Here is a 17,232-nt window from a genome sequence, read left to right as displayed (position 1 = left end):
TAGCCCGTTATGAGCTGAATTATTTCCTTCTCATATATATTTTCATCTGAGTTCCACTCCTTTCATTATCCAATACTGTCTTTTGAAATAAATTTCTGAATTAAAAAAAAAAGACATTTTTACCAAAAGAATGGTATTGTCCTTTTTAAAGTAATTATGGTGACTCTGCAATATTTGAAATGAATTCTGGTGAGTAAAATACATCCTAGATGCTATCATTGCATCTTCTTGCTAATAGGAGCGCAGGCAATACAAGTCTCCTCCAGCTGTTGCTCAGCACCTATTCTGCACATTTTCTCTTGATTCACATTACTCGTTACAAGAACACCCAGTGAATTTAAGAGAGGATAAAATAAGTAAAGTTAAGAAACACCTTTTATGACAAGAGGGAGGTGAGAATTCAGTTTTGATCTTTACATCATAGTCTGTATTTAATTTTCTCAACTTTCAGCCTCACTTCTCTTCTACATAGTCTTAGACTGCAATTTTTAAATCTCTATCTGAGTGCTTTTATTTCCTAAATTAAGTTCAGGTTTAATCAGTAAGCCATCATTATTAGGAATATAAAATAGGAATGCTTAACTCTCAGGTATAAAGAGGAAAGACGACATTGCTGTGGGATCAGCCATAATTTAAGAAGTAGTTTTTACTCTCAACATATTGATTCATTGTTAGTAATTTAGGGCCTCAACCTACATTTTTTATTTTTAGAGAGATTTTGTTAGAGGGCACATGCACTTGGAGAGATAAACAGTGAGAATCAACCCCCCCGCCCTTCTCCCAGGTGAGGAGGAAAGCTACATTGCAATCCCCTCTCCTCCATTGTCCTCTTGGGATTTGGGGTATGCATGCACATGCACCCGGCATGAGTTTTAAGTCACCAGGTCTGGATTAAATTGCAGTCGACTACATGGGAATACAACAATATAACCTTTATGCCATCTGTTGGTCTCAGCATTTTTGCCCATCTTGGTGTAATTCACACAGCTACATAGCCACACAGTGAACACTATGTAGATGGGTGTGCAAACATATGATAGCATCGCCCATTGATTTATTCTACAATGTGGAATCCCTACTATGAGTCAGACCCTGTGTTACCTCTTAAGATGTAATAAGAACAAAACTGACAGTCTTAGGAAGTTAATAAGGAAATGAATTCAGTAGTAAAGATAAATGTTAAGTGAAGGCCATGTTGCCTAATGGTTAAAGGAGCTGGATCCCACATGGCTGACTGTGGTCTAAATCTTGTTCCCAATGGCTTGAAAAACATGTGTGTGTGAGAGTGTGAGTGTGTGTGTGTGTGTGTTTGTATACCCTAGATCCCAACAGGATGGAGAAATGGAAGGGAAAGGGAGAAGGGATTGTGGCGCAGGGTGCTTTCTCCCCTTCTATTTCTGTCACTGTTAATCTGTCTCTCTCTAGTGAGTACAAATACCCTATGACAATTAAAAAATATATAAACTTCAAATACATAGTTACACAGATAAGTTAGTATAATTGTAAAATTTCCATGGAGCAGTAATACAGCGTCTTCCTGCACTAGAGTATGTAGAGTATGTACACAGCAACTTAATCTTATCTAGAGGGCAGGTAGCCATTCGTTCTTTTTTCTTTTGCTTATTTAAATATTACGTTATTTCTCAGGCCTCTGTTCTAATTTCCTGCTCAGGGAAAGTTGAGGGTAACTGTTACAGTGGGTTAAGAAGGTGTTGTTTTCAAGTAAGGAAAAGCAATACCACAAGAGTGCCTGTAAGAAGATTGAGTGGGCGACGAGCCATAGCTTCTGAGAGGAAGACTAAGAGGAGAACTGAAAATGAGCCACTCCTGTTTCAGTTTGGTATTTTCTGGTGCCTCGGCTTTAGGAGAAAGACAGAAAATTGGGAGGTGGCATGAAGAAACACGATGTAGCTTCACATGACTATCAAAGCAAACCCAGCGACGGCAGAAAAAGTGTAGTTGTCCATGAGGGATCCTGCTCCCAGTACAACTATGCTTCAGGGCTGGACTTAGATTCATATTTTTAAATGATACTTCTGTGAGTTAAATAGATTATAAGGGAATAGGCCAGCAAGTTATGAGGCTTCTAAAGTTTTTGTAGTAATTGAGCAAGCAATCTAGATGAAATGAATAGAGACTGTCAGAGTATATATATATATACATAATATAATAGGTTATATAAATATATAATATTTATTTATAAAATAATATATAAAATAAATTGAGCATTTGAAAACAATAGAAAGTTATTTATCACAATTCTGGAAGCTGTAAAGTCCAAAGCCAAGTGAAGGCATTTTTTTCTTTTTTTGGAGAGGTTTTTGCTATAGGGCATGTGCACTCGCCAAAAAGACAGAGAGAGAGAGATAGAAAGCGAGAAATCATCCCCCAGAGGGGATGGCCACGCCACAATCCCTTCTCCTCCATTCTCCTCTCGGGATCTTGGGCACTCACGCACATGCACCTGGTGTGAGTTTAAGCCACCGGGTCCGGGACATGAACCACGGTCGACTACGTGGGAGTCCAGTGACATAGCCATTACTCTAACTGCTAGTCCCAGGTACAGGCATATTTAATGCTTGGTGAAAGCCCCTTTCCTGGTTTACAGAAGGTGACGTCTATCTGTGACTTCATGTTGTAAAAGGAATAAAGTATCTCTCTGGAATGTTTTAAATAAGGGTACTAATCTCATTCATGACTTATTCAACTCTCAGAGGCCTTACTTCTTAACACCATCACTTCAGGGATTGGTTTTCGATGCTTGATTTTGGAAGTGGGATGACATAAACATTCAGACCATAGCAAAAATGGTAAAGGTAGACTTACTTACTTACTGTTGCAGAACCATGTCCACTGCTTTAGCTCAGGATGTTGTAACAAAATACTGTAGCCTGTTGGCTCAAACAACTAACTTTCATTTCTCTAAGTTCTAGAAGCAGGGAAGTGTAAGACTGAAGCACCAGCAGGCTCAGTGTCAACTATCATTTGGAAACAGAAGCCTTTTTGCCAGGTCCAGCTTCATTCATCCACCACCAGGGCACATGTGCATGTGTGCCCAGTGTGCACAGGGAGACCTTAGTATGTAATACTGGAAGACTTCTATGTAGACTCATCCTTATAAGCATTGTATTACCACTGTGGCACCATGGCTGGCCTCTTCCCATCATCTGCAGTCACCTTCCAACACCTAAGATTGTCAGTCTTTCAGGTGTAGTCCTGGAATGTCCCTCGTTCACCTTCTTTTCTCATTTGTAATGTTCTTTTTTTTTTTTTTTTTCTTATTTTTTTAAAATTATTTTTTTTTTTTTTCTTATTTTTGGAGAGGTTTTTGCTAGAGGGCGCATGCACTTGCCAGAAAGACAGAGAGAGACTGACAGTGAGAAATCATCCCCTGGGGGAATGGGCACGCTGCAATCCTTTCTCCTCCATTCTCTTTTCTGGACGCGATCCGTGGTCGACTACATGGGAGTCTAGCGACATAGCCATTACGCTAACTGCTGGTCCCTCATTTGTAATTTTCTTACATTTTAAAGATTAAATTATTACCATTAAATAAATTATTATTATTATTATTATTATTATTTTTTTTTCACAGGGCTCCCTGGTCTGTGTTCACCAGATAGAGACAGAGTGAGAAAGTGAGAAATTACTTCCCCAAGGGAGATGGCCACACCACAATCCCTTTTCCTCCATTCTCCTCTTGGGGATTTTGAGCACACATGTACATGTGTCTAGCATGATTTTTTCAAGCATCTTGGTCTAAGACTCAGCCATGTGGGACCTAGCCACTGCAAGTCGCCAGCCAGCCCCTAAATGAATGATTCTTAAATCTTAACCTACAAATTCATTCTTATATTTTAAGTAACAATTCGCATTTTAACAACCTTTTGGAAAATTTAATGTAGTTGTATGATACCCAACGTCAGCATGTTTAAAAACAACCCTGCCGTTCCCTCCAATTTTCTCCTAAATGCTTTCCTAACTCCACTCTCACCACTGCTTCTTGTGTGCTAGCATCCTACTAACCCTCCATAAGAACAACTTTATCATAGGACTCCTTCATCATCAAGGGAAGGTTGTACCATTTCACTCTAGTTAAAGAAGATCTTATAATAAAGCATTTCTCCAGGTTCTTTATCAAAAACCTCCACCTGATATCTCTTATCTGCTAATAAAAAAGCATGGTCGTTTCATATTACCAAATGAGATCATAGATATGAAATTGTAAAGAAAAGCTCGAACATGATGTATTTTTCTCATTATGCTTTTTCAAACCACATACAGTCCTACCAAGGTGAAGCAGCAAAACTGCAAATATTCCAAGTTGAAGGTCAATAACTGCTTCTTTTTAAAACCATTGCTATGGGTAATATCTATGACAATAGGTAAATTTAGTTTCTTCTGTTTGTTTGGTTTCCTGAATTATTTATTTTTGCTCTTTTACAAACAATTCTATGTTCTATTTTAAAGATTATGATGCATAACATAAGTACACAATTTTTTCCTTGCTTACATTTATTACATATTAAATTGCCTTAGAGCGAAATGTAAATATTTAATGAGTAACAAGTTTATTGAGTTTTTCTCCAAACAGAAGACTGCTATAGTAGCTATCTTCATATGCCAATTTTCATTTTCTCAATGATTCATTATAGCTGAGGAAACCTACCCCCAAAAAATGGTAGCAAAAGTTGTCATTTTTGAATTGGAGAGTTATCAGGACCATCAGTTTCAATCTCTATGTGATCGGAATACCAGCTGAAAAGTGAATTGAGGAAAAAATAACATCCAATGCATTTAAATGCCATTAACTGCTTTAGTTTGCTTAATACAATTTTTTAGAAAATAATTCTTAAATCATTCTATTATTCCTTAATGATCATCTAATTCTACATAGCCTTGGTTTGACTCCCAGCTCTCTCACTTTGTTGTGTAATTTTGAGAAAGCTAATTAATTTCTCTATGTTTTTTATGTTTGATATGCAAAAAAAGAAAATGGAAGTTGAAAAGAGGGTAAAGAAAATTGCACTCAGGGATAATATATAATAGGTGATACTAAAAACTCCACTTAGTGTCTGGCATATAGTATGCTCAGTAAATGTTAGCTGCTATCTTTATATATCAAGTGCATGCTAAAGAATAAGAATTAATGATTTAGAAACATCTTAAAGAGCAATTCTCTTATTTCACTCATACAGAATATTATAACTGTTCTAGTTATTAGCATGAAGAATGGAAGATTAATTGAACTCAGCACAGTTTTTTAGTATGTCTGCCTGGGTTGTTTTAATCTATTACAGGTATTTAAATTTTTTTTTTCCTTTATCCAATTCCTGGTATCTAATATAAGACTTTTAGGCAGTTAGTCTTTTTTCTATACTTTTATTTGTGACCCAAACATATCTAAGTCCTGATAATTAGAATTCTAAAATAAGTTCTTACATCCAGGTTAATATCAAAACAGTATCATAAAATTATTTTTATCTGATAAAGTATAAAGATATCAACATATCTTCTATTTTGAGTCTTTACTGGAACTTGTATAATTCTCCTATAAAATTGTGATAACCTAAATGTTAATTCTTCGAAAAACATCAAATCTACAGGACCAGCAGTTGGCGTAATGGCTATGTCGCTGAACTCCCATGTAGTCGACCAACGTTCAAGTCCCAGACCTGGTGGCCTAAATTCATGCCAGGCACATGTGCCTTTGGGCTCAAGATCCTGACAGGAGAATGGAGAAGGGATTACTGTATAGCCATTTCCCTCCCACCCCCCGGATGATTTCTTGCTTTCTTTCTCTCTCGTGAGTGCACATGCTCTATAGCAGAAACCTCTCAAAAAAAAAAAAAAAAAGTTATCAAACCTAAAACTTTTTCCTAAAATCTAACAATTCGCTTTTGGACCATGTTTGAAATTATGGAGGAGAGAGGTCAACAGATGACGTAGCAGTTACATTGTTGGACTCCCACATAGCCTACTGAGGTTCGAATCTGAGATCCAGTGGCTTGAAACTCACACCGTACATGTGTATGCCCACAATACCCAGAAGAGAATGGAGGGGAAGGGATTGTAGCATGGCCATCCCACCCCCTCACTCCAGGGATGATTTCTCACTTTCTGTCTTTCCTGCAAGTGGCACGTGTTCTATAGCAAAAATCTCTCTCTCTCAAAAAACAAACAAACAAACAAAAAACAAAAAAAAAAGGAAAAGAAAGAAAAAACTATGGAGCAGATTATTCACAAACATCATAAATCCTAAAAATAATGCAGCACTTACAACACTCAAGAAGCCAATACAAACATGGATGAAAAATAAATAATCCTGCCTATCATCAAACTATTTTAAGCCAATTAGTTATTTTTTAGTAAGCATCTCATTAGGCAATAGCACTTTGTATTTACATCAAATTTCTTTCCTGGTAAGAAACAAAGGAAAATCAGTGAAAGATTTTGATAGACACTTATTTCCCCCTTTAAGTATCACTTAAAAATTTAAGAGAAACAAAAATAACGTGGTTTCCATTTTTTTCATTTAAGACAGATCACTGCTTTGCCTTCAGAAATGCAGAAGAATGCATAGAATTTTTAGCTATGACCCTTAGGAGCGTGCAGTTCTTACTCAGACTGTGCCAGGAAACAGGGGCGACATCCTTTTATATAGGTCTAGCTCACGGCTTTATTTCTTCACTTCCTTACAAGTGCAGACTGCCCTAGATATTGCCAAATGGTGCTGATTTTATCATTTAAAGTTGCTCAAGTTGAATTAAATTTCAAGAAATTTATCAAGCTTTCTTGCTGGATTTCCTAATAATATTAGAAAGAAGGAGGTTTGTTTTAAGGTTGATTTCTTTTTTTTTTTTTTAAAGCATGAAATTTGAACAGATGGGATCTCAGATTTGGCTTAGTGAGAACTGAAGTTGTTTCATACACTTTTTTTTTTTTTTGTCTTTAGAAACAAAAACCAACAGCATTAATTTAACCGGAATCTGTACAGTACCAGTATTGTCCATCATAGCTCAATGATGGAGTGTAAACTGCAGCTGCAGATTCAGTATCTAGGCCTTTGTTGTATTTCTTTTTTTAGGAAGACACTAATGAGATGCGTTTTTAGTTTAGGGCCTTTCCCCTCTTTATATTTGCATATGTTCTTTCAACAAAATACTTAATTTGCTAAAAATCTGGCATCAGTAATAAGAGTACTTTCTAAACTATTTTAGAATTAAGCTTGAATTAATTCTTAATTATCTCCCATTTCCTTAAGAAAGAAGAAAGAAAAGATTATGTGTGGTTAAATTTGTGATTATATATATTGGAAGCTATTTATAAACTTCTGTCTTGTTATTGACTAGTGGATTATTAGAGATTTCAGTTATTCCTCTCCTTACTGGGTAAATCATTCTAATTATCAGAATGTCTTCTGTATGAGGTGTGATATAACTTAAATTCTCCTGGGTTCTCATTTGCCAAAAACCTATTTTATATCCTTGTACTGTGAGAGCATTTCTCAATATATCTCAAGATATTTAAGGCATTAATTAGAGATAAAAAATGCTCTGTGTTATCTGGCACAGTAGTTTTATGAGCAATGATCATATATTCACTCATCAGGCAATAAAAATTATTGCATCATAGAATTTTAGAGCCCAAAGGAAACATAGAACTCATATATCCCTACTTGCTTGATTTTCAGATGAGGTAGTACATTTCCATGAAGGTAAGTGACAGACTGCAGGTCACATACCCAGCAAATGACAATGGCAAGATAAGACCCTCCAATGCCTATAAATCTGTTTTTGTTGTTATCTTATAAAAGTTCTCGGGAGACTTGATTCCTTCGTTGTTGATTTTTTCCCCCCAAATATAAGTTATATTCATTGAGTTTGACACTCTAGTTATGTTAATTATATAAACTACAATTCATCCTTTGCATGAAAGCAGAAGAAAGTTATTCATATATGTCAAAGTTTAAGCACACTTTGGACAATGAATTTTATTGTGATTTTTTTGAATAAAGACATTAAAACTTTCATATCCTGTGAGCTGTGAGCTCATGTGTACCTCTCAATACCATAAAGAAAACATCTCAAAAAGTATGAAATAAATGAAAGTGCCTTTATGTCAATTGATTTTATCATTCTTTTACTTCACAATCTTGGTGTCTTCACATCTGTAGTTTGTAATCACTTATCTAGACTTGATACAATTCTGCATTTTCCATACAATACTCAGTTTAAAAAGTGCCACAAAATTAAATGATCTTTAATGAGATATATTAATTCTGGGAGCTATTTCTAAAATTGTCATTGACTCAAATGTCTTGTCAAAAAATGTTTTTAGTTCTCATCCTCATAAAAATGTTTTTTATCATAACTATGAAAATGTTGCTACAGGCACAACCACCTAAGTACTAAATGGATTTCAAAGTTTAGAATATTTAAGGTGAAGTGATGAATTCTAAAGGATTCTTTTGTTTATTTTTACTTTGCCAGGGGGTGTGTGCACTCAATCAAAGAGAGAGAGAGAGAGAGAACTCTTTCTTCCATGGGACATGGTCATGCTAGAATCCGTTCTTCTCCATTTATCCACCTTGTTGGGATTTTGGATTTGCATGCATACATGCCCAGTATGTTTCTCAAGCCACTTGACTGAGATTTGAACCCCATGGTCAGCCCTATGAGATTATCTTCCTTAACCACTAGACCGTGGGGCTGGCCTTAAAAAATTTTTAATTTATTATTTGTATTTCCACTTTGCCAAGAGGTGTCCACAAAGTGTTATTATATATTATCCTTTAGTAAGACTTTTTCAAAATTATCTCAATAAAGAGCTATAAAACACAGAGTATTCATCATTATTATTTGTTAAAAGTTACATTGTGAAGGAAGCCTCAGAAAAATTCATAATGCTTGAAGTGTTAGAGATGGGAATTAAATCTATTAACTTTAAATACGCTTTCCGTTTTTTATTACATCATTTTACTTTAGGTAGCTTTGTAATTATTAGGAATTGCATAAAATTCTAATGAATAAATAATTCTAACTATGAATAATGGTTATACCCTGTTTTTTAAAATGTATCTCTAATCTGTCAGTGGTATTTTCACCATAAAAGACCTGCTCTAAAAGAACTTAAACCAAGGCTTAAAATAACATGGTAGGGTGTTATTTTAATGCTATATTATAAAGGCTAATACTATATTATAAATTATTTGGATATTTCCTATAGAAATCTGAAGAGAGATTTATAAAAATAAATAAATAAATGGGGCCAGCAGATGGCATGGTAGTTACATCACTGGACTCCCACATGATTGACTGCAATTCAAGTCCCAGACCTGGTGACTTGAAACTCATGCCAGGCTCATGTGCATGCATACCCAGGATCCCAGGAAGACAATAGAGAAGAGACTGCAGCTTGACTTTTCCCCCTGGGAGGTGATTTCTTACTTTTCCTCTCACTGTCTTTGTTTCTCTCTCTCTCTCTCTCTGGCAAGTGCACACATGCTAATGTAAAAATCTCAGAAAAAAATTATAAAAATAAATTTTGCCAGCTGGTAGAAGGTAATTAAGGTGACTGAATCCCAAATAACCAAGTGGGTGGTTTGAGTTCCATTCCCAGTGGTTTGAAAAACTTGCTGGGTATGTGTGCTTTCATGCTTAAAATCCCAAAAGGAGAAATGGAGGGAAAAGGATTACAACATGACCATCTTCCATGGGAGAAGAATGCTTTCTCATTTTCACTCTCTCTGGTTCTCTCCAGTGAGTGCATGTGTCCTTTAGCAAATTTTAAAAGTAAATAAATGATTGGTGACATTACTTTGATATAATTACATAGTTATTGTACATAAATGAAAATTATTATATAGCAATTATTTAAGGAAAGAGGGAAATTGACATTGATTTTCTACAATACAGCAGACTTCAAAAAGTCCATACAAAAAGAAAATTGAAGTAGAAGTTTATTTGTGTGGAAAATATTTTTAAATGTATGCCTTGTTTTTTTCATAATACACATTTCCCATAAAACTTTGAAGACCCCTCAATAACCCGTTTTCTTGTTTTGCCAACTCAGTGATTCTTCTTGATTTCCTTTACTAGATAACTCTTTTTTGTTCATCCTTTAAATATTAGAGAGCTCTGGGACCAGCAGTTAGCATAATGGCTATGTCTCTGGACTCCCATGTAGTTGACCGTGGTTCAAGTCCCGGACCCAGTGGCTTAAATTCACACTGGGTGCGTGTGCATGCATGCCCAAGATCCCAAGAGGAGAATGGAGGAGAAGGGATTGCAGTGTGGCCATCCCCTCTGGGGGGTGATTTCTTGCTTTCTGTGTCTCTGTCTCTCTGTCTTTCTGGTAAATGCATGCACCCTATAGCAAAAACCTCTCCAAAAAGGAAAAAGAAAAATATTAGAGAGCTCTAAAGATATTCCTACCTACAATATTCCCAGGTAAGCTCATCAATCCCATTAGAAAATATTTATTTATTTATTTATTTTAATTTAACGAGAGAGAGAAAGAGAGAGAGAGAAAACAAGAAAGCAATCCACCAAGCCCAGGACTGGAACTATTATCAGCCATGTGGGAGTTCAGTGCCCTTAATTGCCATGCCACCTGCAGGGCTCATCAATCCCAATTTTTTAAAAATTCAAATAGCAATGCTTCTCTTCACCTCTGAGCTCTCTTATATCTAAAATTATTTGACAGTCCATTTGACATTTTAAAATGGAAATTTAATAGACATTTTAAATTTTACATTGGCAACATACAGAAAACTACTCTTATAAAAAATTCTATATCTAAAAAGTAATAATAATAAATTTAATTAAAAAATGTATCAGGATCTATTTGGCTAAAATACAATTTCCTTTCTTTTCTCTATTTTTCTTATGATTAACTCAGTCATATCATCAGCAAGCTGTATTGATTCATTTTACAAACAAATTCTTGATTGTCTCAGGTATCACCCACATTCAAGTCACTCTCATCTTTTCCTGCATTGCATATTTGAAACAGGCTTTTTTATTCTTGGTATCCCATATATTTTAGATGCATACATAATGGTAATTGTTAATATTATTCAAATATTTACTGGGAAGCAGACTCCATTCTAAGCACCTCAAGTAACTTATTTAGCACAGCAAATCCCATTATGAAAGAGGTTACCTTTTTTTAGGTTTTTATCATAGGCTGTGTGTACTTGCCAGAGAGAGATAGAGACAAAGTGAGAAGTCAACCCCCAGGGGAATACGTATGCCACTATCCCTTCTCCTCCATCCTCCTCTCAGGATTTCGGGCATGCACACAAACCCACTGGGGATAATTTTCAAGCCACCAGATCCAAAACTTAAACCACAATCATCTGCCATGTAAAATCTAGCACCTTAATCACCATGCCACTTGCTGGTCCCTACAATAGATTTTTTTTTTTTTTAGAGATTTTTACTATAGTGTGTGTATGGTTATTAGAGACAGAGAAAGAGAGAGAAACAGAAAGTGAGAAATCACCACCCCCCGTCCCCAGAAAGATGGCCATGGTGCAATCCCTTCTCCTCGTGTTCTCCTCTTGAAATTTTGAACACTTATGCATATGCAAACAGTGTGAGTTTTAAGCTACAAGATCTGGGACTTGACCCATAGTCAACTATATGGGAGTTCAGTGATGTAACTGTTACACCATCTGTTGGTCCCAGGCCCCTGCAATAGAGTTCTAACTCGTTTTCCTATGCCTACTCTTCTTCCATTCCCAGAAAACAAAACAAAACTAAACAAAAAAAACCCAAAAACAAACAAAAACACGCTCACTTACATAAAACTTGTCATTATCCCTTACCTAAAACTCTTTAATTATTGGTAAACCTCTTATCCATTCTGACAAAATACTGCACATGATATTCTTCATTATCATGTAGTTCTGTATTCTAACATCTTTGACCTGATTCAAATCATTCTTCCCATTGTCCACTGTGTTCTATTTCCACTGGCCTCCTTCTGTTCATGAAAAAGCTAGAGTATGCTCATGGGAACCAGCAGTTAGCATAATGGCTATGTCGCTGGACTCCCACGTAGTCGACCGAGGTTCGGGTCCCGGACCCGGTGGCTTAAAACTCACGCCGGGCACGTGTGTGCGTGTGTGCCCAAGATCCCGAGAGGAGAATGGAGGAGAAGGGATTGCGGCGTGACCATCCCCTCTGGGGGGTGATTTCTCGCTTTCTGTCTCTATGTCTCTCTCTGTCTGTCTGGCGAGCACACGTGCCGAGACAGACAACGTCACAAAAAAAAAAAAAAAAAAAAAGCCAGAGTATGCTCTCAACTTAAGACTTTTTTTTTTTTCTGAGCTAAAGTTTTATTTAAAATGAAAAACATTTCTTGAAATTGCTAGTGAATAAAAGGAAATATAGTGCTTTCTTTCTATGGGTTATATATCTATCCAAGTACAGGCTTATCTAATTAACTACTGCAGTACCTAATGCTGTTAGAATTTCATAGTAGTTTAGTGTTACAAGATTATCTGTGTTTCGGCTATGAAGAGAATCTCAATGTGATGCTTAGTTCAGGGTTTACCATCTTTACCAAGCACGAACAAAGGCCCTTGTTCTTTGGCCATAGCCACATTTTTTGGGTCCAAAGTGCTTTGCGTAGCATCCTTTACAATAGATTTCACCTTCATTCTTAATTAGAGTTGTTGCTTCAAGGCTCTTTCCACACTTGGCAATTCGGAAATAGTGTTTGTGCCAGGGCTTTCCTGCACCAATGACCTTTTCGGCAGCATACAGGGAATCTCCACATGTGGCACACTGCTTCAGTCCTCTCCATATTTTTTTCTCATGCATTTCATCTCCACTATTTTCCACTTCTTTTTTTTTATCATCATAATCTTCTTTATATTACATTGGATTACATATAACTTTACATTGTATTACATTGTTTTTTCAAAAGGGAATGCCATGCATGTCAGTCAGTACAGAGACATTAATCTCCCCACTTCTACATTCCATATCTTTTCTGTTTTCCCCAATCATTATTTTTTTATTATTCTAATTATTTTTATAAAACAGTCAATTGCTATTTCTCGTTTTGCTTGTAAAAATACTTTGCCCATCATGAAATACTTCTCAGACCAATCCAGTTGAGAATACTATACATGTCATCATCAACAGTTAATAAGCCCTATCTGTTTCTCACTAACGTCCTGCCTCTCTATTGTTCACTTGCTATCTTTCTCTATCCTCTTCTCTTCACTTACCCCATTCCACACTGTCCCATTCTCATTAAGTGCCTTCACTGCTTTTATGTCCTCCGATTTTTTGCTCTCTATCATAGAGTGCGGATAGTCGGTACATATTGAGTGGATACATACAATATCTTTCTTTCATAGCCTGGCTTACTTCACTCAGCAATAAGCACCCCTGAACTTCTGAACAAACTTAAAAGTGTTGGATTTGTCATAGGCCTGTGGATTTGAACACTCTCTGGCTTGATCGCCAGCCTTTTGTCATGGTCCATGTTGAGTGTGCCAGCACCCTCCCATACCCTTAGCCTTTTGGCCCGTAAGTCTTTTTTTCTTTTTTTTTGGAGAAGTTTTTGCTATAGGGTGTGTGCACTTGTCAGAAAGACAGAGAGAAACAGAGAGACAGAAAGCGAGAAATCACCCCCCAGAGGGGATGGCCATGCCACAATCCCTTCTCCTCCATTCTCCTCTTGGGATCTTGGGCACGCACGCCGATGTGCCCGGCATGGAGTTTAAGCCACTGGGTCTGAGACTCGAACCACAGTCGACTACATGGGAGTCCAGTGACATAGCCATTACACTAACTGCTGGTTCCCATACTTCTTTCCATAGTAGGATTTGCAGTAGATCTCTTCATCAAGGAGGGCCACTGTTGTGCTGTCTAAATTTTTCCTGCAAACCATGCACAGGAAACAGCAGCGGTGGAGGCTCCTCCTGTCACACTGCATCTTTTCTACATGGTACATGGTCTGGTTGCAAGCCTCACACTTGTTTCCACCTCCCCAGACAGGCATTTCAAGTCCAGGTGGGCTGAGGTGGCGATGCAGGACAGGAGGGAGTGCAAAGGGAGTCCGAGAGCTCACCTAAGACTTTTTTTAAGTATAATTATTTATTTTTAATGTTATTTATTAATTATTATTATGTGGCTTGACCAGAGAGAGAGAAAGAGAGGGGGAGTGAGAAAGCAAGTCACCAGGTCCAGGACTCCAACCATGGTCAACCATGTGAGAGTCCAGCACCCCAACCACCAGGCCACCTTCCAGTCACTCAACCTAAGACATTTTCACTAGCTGTTCCTTCTGCCTAGATTGCTCTTCGTTTGTTTTTCAAAGGCTGGCTTTGTATTATTACTTCATTTTCACTTAAATGTCATCTTCTCAAAGAGTTCAGCTGGTGTCAGCAGTGGTTAGGACCACTGGATTCCACGTGGCTAACTGCATGACTTGAATTCTAGACACAATGACTTGAAAAACTTGCTGAGACCATGTCCCAATAGAGAGAAAGGGGGTACACAATCCTGAGAGTCAGAGTAGAATGGATTGGTGGTGGCCATCCACTCCTAGGAGGATGATGTTTTGCTTCTTCTCCCTCTTTCTCTGACAAGCACATGTGCCGTATAGCAAATTAAAAAAAAAAAGAGAGAGAGAGAGAAAAAGGCCTTCCATGAAATAGGCAATCACTACACCCTATTTTAATGGTCTATTTAGTATTTACTATCATCTGAATATTTTTGTTTGTTATTTTTTATTGCTTTATAAATGCCTCTACTGATAAGAGTTTTAGGAAACAAGTATATCTCTCACTGTGTCATAAATCCTAAATTATATGACCCACTCAATAAATATTTGTTGAATGAATGTACCAAGATCTTTCTCATATACTGCTTTATTTCATCTGTATAAAAAATTAATAAGTGACTTCAATCAGTTATGAGAGGCCCATGATTTAGACTCAGGTGTTTTATATCTAAATCTAATACTATTGGATTACAGTAATGTCACTCCATCTAATTTGGACAGCTAGTTATCTCTTTCTAAAACTTACTTACTTATTAGATACATTATGTGAACTGTTTCTATTGGGTTTGTTCAGAAGTAAGGTCAACATTTTAGGATTCTAGTAAGGTTGACTGGACTGACTTTGATGCAACCATTAAGTGTAATGAAAAATTTAGATTTTTACACTCACACACTCACACACATACACAGAGTTGCAAACTTGAAATAATAACATATTGAATAAAATTCTTTCAAATGACATTGGTGATGATAATGAAAGTGACAAGGTCTAGATCTATAGGTAATTTGACATGGAGTTTAAATAAAATAAATGAGTGGGGTCAGCAGATGGCATGGTGGTGAAGGTGTTGGACTCCCACATGGCTGACACAGTTCGAGTCCTTAACTTAGCAGCTTAAAAATTACACTAGGTTGGGAACCAGCAGTTAGTATAATGGCTATGTTGCTGGATTCCCATGTAGTCAACCGCGGTTCGAGTCCTGGACCTGGTGGCTTAAAACTCACGCCGGGCGCATGTGCGTGCATGCCCAAGATCCAGAGAGGAGAATGGAGGGGAAGGGATTGCGGCGTGACCAACCCCCTGGGGGGTGATTTCTCGCTGTCTGTCTCTATGTCTCTGTCTGTCTGGCAAGTGCACACACCCTATAGCAAAAACCTCTCAAAAAAAAAAAATTACACTGGGTTCATGTGCATGTGTGCCCAAAACCTCAGGAGGAGAAAGGAAGAAAAGGGATTGTGGCATTGTGGCATGACCATTCCCTCAAAGGAGGATGATTTCTTGCTTTCCGAAACTCTGACTATCTTTCTCTATCTCACTCCAGCAAGCACATACTCCCTACGGCAAAACCTTAAAAAAGAAAAAGGAGCAAGAGGTCAGTAAGTATCCACAGATCTGAACTAGGTCAGAATGGGATATTGGGTGGAAAAAAGTGAAATTCAGATAGGAAAGATTTCCTGAGAGAAGTCTAAAATACCTGTGAGGAAACATAGCCAAGAATAATTGACCTCCTGATGATGAAATAAATAATAGATCAGATAATTATCTACATGGTCGTGCGTTTTCTTGATTTTCTTTTTCACTTGACAACTAAAGTTTTTAATTTCTACTCCTTTCCAACTTATTACATATTTGAAGGAAATAATTCAATGATCATGTTATTCCCAAACCCTACTATTTTATTCTTGATTTCAGACAACACAATTGCCATCAAAGAAGCAAATGAAAGCACTCTTTTTAGATGCAAATTAGAAAAATCAAGCAGCCAATTTTGTGTATACTTCATATACTTGGAAAAACCATAACAAGGAGCATTTGAACCATAAAAGGCCAGGTGTGTAATCAGAGATAGGTTTCTCCCCTAGCAGGAGTAATCAATATGTCTAATTACATTGACTTGATCAAAGTGAACTTGGCTATAGGATTCCATTTGTCAACCCCCCTAGTCCCCCTTAAAAACAAAATAGGTAAAAGGTAAGAGAATGGACTTGGATCTTTTATTATTTTTATTTTTCTAGGTGATACTATCATGGATGCTCCCTTGGTTATGTTTTGTACCATATTTTAAACTTCTATTTCCTTTTTCCTGTTTCCATGTTGATTGCTATTGATCTTAAAATAAGCTTGAGTAAGAAGTAAAATACAAGATATTTTGATGCATGAACACCAAAGTTATTTTTGTAGGATTACTTTTTTTAAATTACAAAAATCTACCAGCTTACTTTATCTGATTTATGATAATATATGTATTTGACCCACCTAAATAGATGTCAGTGATCAAGACACTTACCTGAAAAATCCATCTTGACATAGCTCTCAAGTAGTTCATTTTACTAGTTCATTTTAACTATCAAGAGAGATTTAAAGATGCAATCGGGAGACATCTAATGAAAAAGCTGGATTTTTAATCCTTATTCTGATTATATATGCATACATATCAGCAAGTTGCTTTGACTTCCTTGATCTCAGCTTCATTATCTGGAAAATAGGAAAACTGATATTTATAATATTTCTATTTAAAGTTGATGTTTTAAACAAATACCAAACACATTACTTTTTAATTTTTATTTACTATTACAAGATCATTTTTATTTATACCCATCTTGTTGCTTTTATACAATACTACTAAAAATATTGTGAAATGTGCCTATTCTGAGTCTATTACCAGACAAACTGTTAAAACTTTTTTTTTTTTTTTTTTTTTT

General features: G+C 36.6%; 1 pseudogene; it reads right to left on the bottom strand.

Moving 5' to 3' along the window:
- Window positions 1-4,694: 4,694 nt before the first annotated feature.
- Window positions 4,695-14,025, bottom strand: LOC102496234 (cysteine and glycine-rich protein 2-like; annotated as a pseudogene).
- Window positions 14,026-17,232: the final 3,207 nt, after the last annotated feature.

This window comes from Tupaia chinensis, unplaced genomic scaffold (genome assembly GCF_000334495.1).
Source record: "Tupaia chinensis unplaced genomic scaffold, TupChi_1.0 Scaffold000225_1, whole genome shotgun sequence".
Classification (NCBI taxonomy): Eukaryota; Metazoa; Chordata; class Mammalia; order Scandentia; family Tupaiidae; genus Tupaia; species Tupaia belangeri.
Note: the sequence above shows the minus strand (reverse complement) of the source record. Positions and strands in the feature narration are given on the sequence as shown.